Source organism: Melopsittacus undulatus, chromosome 5, assembly GCF_012275295.1.
Source record: "Melopsittacus undulatus isolate bMelUnd1 chromosome 5, bMelUnd1.mat.Z, whole genome shotgun sequence".
Lineage (NCBI taxonomy): Eukaryota > Metazoa > Chordata > Aves > Psittaciformes > Psittaculidae > Melopsittacus > Melopsittacus undulatus.
The window spans coordinates 12,512,987-12,519,138 of NC_047531.1; positions in this window are offsets into that span (position 1 = coordinate 12,512,987).

The following is a 6,152-nucleotide window of genomic DNA, read 5'->3' on the forward strand; positions in this document are numbered from 1 at the left end:
ACAGGCCAATAAATCCCTATGACTCCTCCTCTTTAGGAGTCTTTTTTGCTACAAATGTCACAGGGGAATATAATAGTAATATTCCTTGGTCATTTGTCCACTATTTGAATCACTGATTACATGAAATTAAACTACAGAATGCACCTTATGCAATAATAAAAGCAGAAAACTAACCTTGCTTGCTAAAACCTTGAACAGCCAGCAGAAGTCTATGAAACCAAACCACTTATTTAAATATATAGCTTTTTTTCTGCATTAAAGGTTTGGCCCAAATCTTAGCTATCATGGGTCTGAAAGCAATAATGGCCCAGTGGCTATGGAATCTATGTTTCTCCTAAATGATAAAGCAGAAGAAATTGCAGAACATTTACATGTAACTATTAATCTATACAATCACACAGTTCTCCATTTCCATGGCAACCATTAGAGAAGAGGTTTCACCCTGAAGGAATTTTTCTTTCACAGTATTACTGGAAAGCTGCCATTGGAACAGCATTAGTTATTTGTTGCCAAGAGCACAGGAAATACAAAGATACGTATAACAACACTTTAACCTCAGGAGAGGCTGAGCTCTTCAAGACCAGAGGGGAAAGATAGGCAGTTCCACATAGCCTGGAGTAGCTAACCCCACACTCCCTTTCACTTCCCTTCCCCCAGAAAATCCCACAAGTTAGATATGTTTCACATGAGTGAGACTATCATAATGAAGAGGCAATGAATTTGAAGAAATTGAAATGATACCCTGTAAGAAATACCTGGTATCACCCAACAGGAGACTACAGCCCCTCATTCGGAGTCAGCTTTTGCTGGAGCGTCAGGAGAAGAGGTGCCCAGCCCCATGGTGGGGTCCTGCTCATCACACTAGTGCTCATGTGGGGCTGTGTGGGGGAACTGGGTGCTGCTGACCTTGCAGTCTGGTAAGTCTGGCTGAAGGAGACAATGTTACCCTCACAAAAAAACACCATTCTTTCCATCAGTGGGAATTTATCATTATTGATTCCTCACATTCCCCATCACTTTATTAGCTTCATGATTTATGTAAAATAAATCCCTGGCTTAGTGATCTAATCTACTTCAACTGAAATACACAGCAAAAAACTCCCATTAATTCGGGAGAGGAGATTGAAATCATGCACACCAAAGCATGTAACAATTCCAAAAAGATTATGTGCTCCAAAACTATATTTATGATACCCTGAAATACAGCAGGCCATTGGGTTTTGTTTGGAGTGGTTCGGAGTTTTCTTAGGAATCACTATATACAGGAGCTAATAAAAAACAGCTTATGAAACAGAAAATTCATAAAGCATAAAGTTTACTTGGCACTACTTGGGAATGACTCAAACAGCACACTATTCACACATAGGGTATTAAGAAAAAATAAAGAAGAAAGAAAAACCCCAACTGTTTTTGTAAATACATGTTTCCAGTGAATTTGAAGCAGCTGAGACTTACACAGATAGCAGACAGCTTTACTTCCAAGATGAAAAACTGTCACTTAATATAAGATTATTTTAAAACAGAGAAGCTGTTCCTAAGAAGCTTCCAGGAATATGTCTGATATGCTCTGCTATAGCTAAAGGTAGATCCTACAAGGAATCTTCCTTGAGGACAACTCCCCTTGGATCTCCTTCCCCTGAAACACCTCCCACATTTCATCCAGTCTCTTGAAAGCTTTCCCATAGCCTCTCATAGACTGAAATACCAGCGGGATAGTCCAGCCTATCTACTGATGCCTGCCAGCAGATCAAACAAGACAGGTAACATCCTGTTTTGGTCACCTCAGGTCAAACATTTCCCAAAGAAAAAATGAAAAGATTGGTTCTTCAGATGCTCGACAAGAACGGCTGGCACACAGAGATACTTATTAAAGTCAACTGTGCTATTTGCACATGGCAAAGCAGTGTCTAAGAAACCACTGCAGTCTGCCTGCACTCTTCCAGTCTTTGAGGCAGATCAGCAGCTTTCATTATGGGACAAAAATCCTATCTACAAATCATAACTGTTCTCAGACTGAAGAGGAAACAAACACATCAGTAACGTAGGCTTTTAACCCATAATCCTATTATTCTATTAAACAAGAAAGCAAATTATATTATTAAGGGATCATTTTTCATAACTATTCAAAAGAGCAGAACAGCTCAAAGGAAGGCACACTATCATGCTGATACGCCCAGTGTTTCATTAGGAAGCATGTGTTTTAGTCTCTTGCCATTTATGTGTAACAAAGAATACCAAATTTCTGTCCATTAGTGTGCTGCAACATGTACACTGCTGCTGCAATATATGACTTCTAGTAACTGATACAACTTCCAGCTTAACACTATAACAAAATAACTTTATAACAAGTATAAAGTGAAAACTCAGGTACTCAAACACACATTTAAACATAGTAGTGGCAGTCAATAAATACTAGCAGTACTTACTATAGGTACTTATCTACAAAATAATGCAATCACCAAAAATCTTGTCACACTTTTCACCTGATTTCTCCCCATTGCCTTAGATTGGTTTAGACGAGGCAAATTAAGTTATTATGTGTATTTGCTTGCTCTCCATGCTGGAATACAGGATTAGCAGTATGCAGAAGTGTTTGAGCTTTTTTTGTGGGTTATTTTTGGTTTGCTTTTTGGGCTTTTATTCTAAATCTTCAAATTCTTCTCCCTTCCCCCAACAAGCTTCTATTATTGTCTTCTTGATTCTGAAATCCCTTTGGATGATCAGATAGAAAACCAGCTAATATTACTGTTTATGCGATGCGCTGACCCTGGCTGGACACCAGGTGCCTACCAAAGCTGCTCTGTCACTCCCCAACTTGGCTGGACAGGAGAGAGAAAATACAGAAAAAAGCTCATGGGTCAAGATAAAGATAGGGAGAGATCACTCATCAATAACCATCATGGGCAAAAACAAACTCTGTTTGGGGAAATGAGTTTAATTTATAACCAATCAAATCAGAGAAAGGTAATGAGAAATAAAACCAAATCTTAAAACACCTTCCCCCAATGCTCTTTCTGTCTCCTGCTGAAATTTATTCCAAATTTTCTCTACCTCCTCTCCCCACCACAGCACAGGGGGATGGGGAACAGAGGTTGTGATCAGTTCATCACACGCTGTCTGGACTGCTCCTTCCTCCCCAGGGGAGGACTTCTCACATTCTTTCCCTGCTCCAGTGTGGGTCCCTTCCATGGCTGCAATCCTTCAGGAACAGACTGCTCCAGTGTGGGTGCCTGTGGGGTCCCCAGTCCTGCAGCAAACCTGCTCCAGCGCGGGATCCTCCCTCCATGGGGCCGCAGCTCTTGCCAGGAGCCTGCTCCAGTGCAGGCTTCCCACAGGGTCACAGCCTCCTTCAGGCATCCCCCTGCTCCCATGTGGGGTCCTCCCTGAGCTACAGGTGGAGATCTGCTCCTCCATGGACCTCCATGTGCTGCAGGAGCAGAGCTGCCTCACCATGGGTTGCACCATGGGCTGCAGGGGAATCTCTGCTCCCGTGCCTGGAGCACCTCCTGCCCTCCTGCACTGATCTGGGTGTCTGCAGGGTTGGTTCTCTCACAGATTCTCACTCTCTCCTGCTGCAGATTGCTGCAGAGGTTTTTTTTCCCTTTCTTAATTATGTTATCCCAGAGGTGCCACCACTGTCGCTGCTGGGCTGAAGCTTGGCCATGGCTGGATCCATCTTGGAGCCGGCTGCATTGGCACTGCTAGACACTGGGGAAACTTCCAGATGCTTCTCATAGAAACCATCCTTGTAGCTCCCTGCTACCAAAACCTTGTCATTCAACAAGTAAATTCTCTTGTTGCTAGGTGACAATACACTATGGTGAAAATACTCTATTTACTTGACATGACTGCTGCCTGCACTGCCATATGGAGGATGTCAAATCAAAATATTTAAAATTTCTCAAGTTATAAAATCGGGAATGACTGAAAATTTACAATCTTTAATAATATGTATTCACATTTATCTAAAACAAGCAGATGTATGATTAATATCTTCTTGTTCACAAATTTAGTATGTGAAAGCCTATTTGCCAGACACTCTTCTGCTCATCTTTTCCTTACTCCTTTGTCTTTCCAAAGGAAAGTGAAACATTAAACTATCCCTATGACAAAAATGGGAATAACTCATTATTTTTTCAGTCAACTAATTTTTATGACTTTTATTTCCTAATTTTATGGTGCTTCCTGCTAAATCACACAGGAACCCACAAACAAGGTCTGTAAAAAGAATTTAATTTCTCAGTGCTCAGTAGGAGAGAAATATATTCCCAGTAAGCTGAAATAACATCATACCTATTGCTTCCCTTTTCCTAAAAAAGGAGGTTGAATAAATTTCCAAATCTTTCACACAAATACTTAAATGGAATGCAAAAATGAAGTAAAATATTTTAATACCACCATTATGTATCCATTCTGATTCTATGGGAGATGTTTCGTGCCTCAAGACTTGTAGACTCTTGATTGTTAAGACAGCTCACTCCAATTTATTTGGTCACCATTCCAGAAGGGCTTTTGTTTTTTTATGGTAAGAGAAATCTGAGATGCAAAGGATGGTTTTGATTGAAAGACATACTGAGTGACAGGTTTTTAAGTCATTTCCAGTGCATTCTTCCTAGTTCTCTTTATAACAAGTATATTCTTCAGACATGAATAAACTAATATCAATTCCACACCTACACAGAAAATAAAAATTCAAGGGCAAATCTCACTTTTGTTTGAGCAGAATATACTCAAACTCTTGTTGAGAAATCATCATCACCTCTTTTCTCACGAAAGGAAATCATATCAAAATATATTTAATTTGGCCTGTCAAACTCCTCTTCATGGCAATATCAGCACCAGCAAATGATGCCCTGAGGTTTCAATTCACTTTTCGATTACTCCGTTTAGTGACAAACTCAAAACCAGAACATAAAACCTGACCTACTTCTTCCATCATAGAGTTTTCATTCACTGTTTCTAGTGATAACTAGAAGACTACTCTCCAGAGACCAAATCAGCATCTGAATCAGAGAGGGAATATGAGCATAATACCCAACTCTCAAGAGCAAAAGCTGAAATTCGGTTCCTGAGAAAAGAACATACTTGCACATATTGTACAGACAACCATCTGTCTGAATATGTCGATAGAGAATGCTCTTGTTTGAACAGCTACCAAAATCCTGGAACCCAGTGAAAATTAAGCAGAATGAGTATTCTAAAACTACACAATAAAACCTCCACCCAACAACCAAACAGCATTACTTATTAATTAAAACCGAAATAGGTTTTCTTTACGTCAAGCAATGAAATTTAGTAGATTTCCTCCTCCTTTGCATCTATGATAATTATTCAAACTTTGCTTACACCTGTCAGTGGCTTAAAGTACCTGGAAAAAACGAAGAAATTGGGACTAAGATACACTACATCAAACCAGCATGCTAACAATCCTCCATCCAAACATCTTAGGGCATTGCTTAGTGTACTGTTCACATGGTACACCACAGAAACCCGTGTCAAATGGGTTCAAAGGAGATAAAAATACTGTACACAGAAAGATAACAAATACAAGCACTGTCTTTAGGGGATTATCTGGTGAGACTCTGTGCATGTCTGTGAGCTAAACTAAGCCACAGGGGCAGCTGAAAGGAGATAAATGACACTAGCAAATAGTTTAAGAGAACTTGCTTTTAAAGGGCTATTAAGATTTTACTGTTCAGACTGTAGTTGTGGGATCAGTGTGTTCTTCCTAATTCTTCTGAAAGTGTTTTCTTTTATCCAGCCAAGGACTCAGAGTTCTTCTAAATTAAATGGAGCAGTCAGGTACTTCCATTAAAATATGGAAAAACACATTAAATCAGCAAGGAGGCTGGCATTTTGAGAAAAAGAGGTTGGCATGTTTGAGCCTGTCTACATTTAAAGAAATATATTAATGACACTCAAAGGCAGGATAAAACTGGCCTCTTGCAGGGTTCCTGTTCCTTATCACCTTCCTCTTCTTCTACTGCTCCTTATCTGAAGTATTATGTTGAATAACTGATCACTACAAGGATTTTAGAAATCTTATCCTAACACACTTATATGTAATACAACCAAGATATTAATGTGATTATTTCTACTTTTTAAGTAGGACACACCAACTTTTACAGTTTTCAGGAGCTTGTCTACTCAAA